The sequence below is a fragment of the Rhinopithecus bieti genome, unplaced genomic scaffold (genome assembly GCF_001698545.2).
Source record: "Rhinopithecus bieti isolate Rb0 unplaced genomic scaffold, ASM169854v2 scaffold_3040, whole genome shotgun sequence".
Taxonomy (NCBI): domain Eukaryota; kingdom Metazoa; phylum Chordata; class Mammalia; order Primates; family Cercopithecidae; genus Rhinopithecus; species Rhinopithecus bieti.
This window is the reverse complement of record NW_016804657.1, coordinates 8,037,714-8,041,069: the sequence shown is the minus strand read 5'-3', so window position 1 is coordinate 8,041,069 and position 3,356 is coordinate 8,037,714. Positions and strand designations below refer to the sequence as shown.

At 40.6% G+C, this 3,356-nt stretch overlaps 1 pseudogene; it reads right to left on the bottom strand.

The window, feature by feature from the left end:
- Positions 1-2,268: 2,268 nt before the first annotated feature.
- On the bottom strand, positions 2,269-2,777 carry LOC108528015 (vacuolar protein-sorting-associated protein 25 pseudogene; annotated as a pseudogene).
- Between the last annotated feature and the right edge of the window lie 579 nt (positions 2,778-3,356).

Genomic DNA, 3,356 nt, shown 5'->3' with positions numbered 1-3,356 from the left:
TGAAGCACTATTCACAATAGCAAAGTCATGGAATTAACCTAAGTGTCCATCTACAGATGACTGGATAAAGAAAATGTGGTATGTGTATTTATACACACACACACACACACACACACACACAAGATGGAATGCTATGCAGTCATAAAAATGAAATTATGTCTTTTGCAGCAACATAAATGGAGTTGGAGGCCCCATTACTATAAGTGAAATAACTCAGAAACGGAAAATCAAATACTACATGCTCTCACTTATAAGGGGTACACAAGGACATATAAAAGGAACTAATAGACACTGGGGATTTCAAAAGTGGTAAGAGTGGGAGGGGGTAAGGGTTGAAAATTACCTGTTGGGTACAGTGTTTACTATTGGGGTGATGGACAGGCTGGAAACCCACACTTCACCATCACACAACACATCCATGAAGCAAACCTGCACTAGTACCCCTCAAACTATTAAAAAAGTTGAAATGCTACAAAAAGTAATGAGCAATTTTACATATGAAAACAATTATTAAAAACATCCAAATAGCTGAATATATAGGAAATAGAGTGCCTGTTGATTTGAAGGTTAGAAAAGAGTGGATTAGTGAGATAAACATAGGAAGAACTTCATATCCTTTTTGAATAAAATGTTAATTAAAAACTAAATGATACAAGAAAGAATAACAAAGATTAGATTATATCATAATTCACATCATTATAGAATTGTTTGAGGTACTAGCACTCAAAACACTAACAAAATAAACTTTAATAACTATATTTAACTTTTTGTTATTTCCCTTTAGGCTGAAAGTATTTCAAAAAAATTTGTCATGGCTTGTAAGGATATGCTTTCTCCTCTCAACATTTCATGAAAAGAAAAAACTCCAAAACCATGTACATCATCATCTGTGACTAATCATCTTCAATGTAGACATAACAAAGATACAAATAATACATTTCACAATTTTAGAAAAAACTGAGGTAAACAAAACACATAAATTTTCTTGCTGATAAAATATCAAAGTAACAGACCTCACAAGAGTTCTTTAAGTATTTTTTTAGTTTTGAGTCTTTGGAGGATAAAAATGTAAATAATATACTTGTTCAAAGAGTTGCAATAGACTATAATCAATTTTCAGTAATTGAAGATGATGGATTTTTGGCCGGGTGTGGTGGTTCATGCCTATAATCCCAGCACTTTGGGAGGCCGAGGCGGGTGGATCACCTGAGGTCAGGAGTTTGAGACTAGCCTGACCAATATGGTGAAACCCTGTCTCTAATAAAAAAATACAAAAATTAGCCGGGTGTAGTGGTAGGCACCTATAATTCCAGCTACTCAGGAGGCTGAGGCAGGAGGATTACTTGCACCCAGTAGATGGCGGCTGCAGTGAGCTGAGATTGCACTACCGCACTCCAGCATGGATGACAGAGTGAGACTCTGTCTCAAAAAAAAAAAAAAAAAAAAAATGATGGATTTTTGCGATTTGTTCAAGCTATGAATTCCAGATTAAATAAAAAGATATTAAAAAACACTCCTGATTATATTCTTTTATGCAATAGAGATATTATTATTAGTCATGCTTTGGATGTTAATATAGTTATATCTGCTTTCTTTTGATTAGTATTTCCATGGCATACCTTATTCCTTCTTACTACTTTTTACATTTCTAATCATTATATTTCAACTGAATTTCTTGTAAGCAGCATATAGCTCAGTTTTTATTGTCTGAAGTGGGGGCAGTTGAGATTTTAATAACATAAATCAATGTTGGGCCCTGCCTGTCAGTGCCGGGCCCATGGGCCTCCTATCTTCCTATTGCTTGGACGGCTGCCTGCAGCCAGGCTTCCCACATTCTCTAGGAAAGATCCAGCAGCAGCCTGACAAGGGAGGCAACAGCAGCTAAGGGAATGGAAATTGGAGGAGACAGAAGCATGTGCAGGTGCATGTGTGTATGAACTTACACATGTGAACACACATGAAGTGTTAGGTTTACAGACCCTGACTCAGAGGCAGTCTAGGATAGGAAAGGAAGGAGGCAAGCTTTGAAGAAGCACATTTTTCTCTGGAGTGCCTCAGCCTCACCCTATCCCAGGACAGACATGTGGGGTATGAGAAACTCACCCCTGGGTCCCAGGCTTCAGGACTGGAGCCCTTTTGAGTCCGGTGGATTCACAGGTACAGTGTGTGGGTCCACAGAGTCTGTCTCCTTCTGAAAGCCCTGGGAAGGTGGGAGATAGAAAGTAAAAGGAAGCAGGTCTCTGACAGATGGACCTGACACGTCAGCCATCACTGGTCTCCGAGTGAGATGATAATGATCTCAGCCTTATGTACCTACTGCAGGGCCTGCAGAGCCCACAGAAGGCCTCCTTTAGTCCATGGAACCACTTATTCTCTATGTCTTCCCTGTTGGTCAGCTCATACAGGCTAAGTATGGAGTTGTTCTGGTCACTCCTGGAGACCCACTGATAGATGAGTTTTCCCCATTCTTCTGGCCTCTGACACACGATTAGGAAACTAGACTTGCTCTTATCCAGCCACTGTAAGTTCCCATTCTTCCTCAGTTCCTCTAATACAACCTGGATTGATCCCACAGGAAGCTTCCACAGCTTGACGTTGCTGAAGAGCAGGATCTCCTGAGCATCCACTGCCATCACGCTGGACTGTTTGTATAGGCAGCAGAGGGACAGAACCAACGAACATCAGGTGGCCAGCTGCTTCTGCCAAGTGGCCATGTTCAGCTGTAATGTAAAGGGCGGGAAGCGATACTGCCACAAACACTTGAAATTCATCACCATCATAATAGCCCAGGAAAGCCCACATTTTTTTCTTTAATTTTTAATTTATATTTATTTATTTTTTTGAGACGGAATCTTGCTCTGTCACCAGGCTGGAGTGCAGTGCCATGATCTCGGCTCACTGCAACCCCCGCCTCCCCGGTTCAAGCGATTCTCCTGCCTCAGTCTCCTGAGTAGCTGGGACTACAGCCATGTGCCACCATGTCCAGCTAATTTTTGTATTTTTAGTAGAGACAGGGTTTCATCATATTGGCCAGGCTGGTCTCGAACTCCTGACCTCAAGTGATTCACCTGACTTGGTCTCCCGAAGTGCTGGGATTACAGGCGTGAGCCACCATGCCCAGCCTCATAGAACTTTTGAATCTGTTGACTGAATTTTTTTTTTCACAGTTTTAGAAAAGTCTTGGTTAGTGCTCTTAAAATATTGCTTCTGCTCCATTCTCTTTTTGTTTTTCTGAGACTATTACATATTGTTACATATTAGACCTCATCACTGTATCACATATGCCTCATGGTCTTTTCTGTACTTTCCATCTCTATTTTTCCCTTCTCCCTGAACTTCAGGATGGATATTTTCAG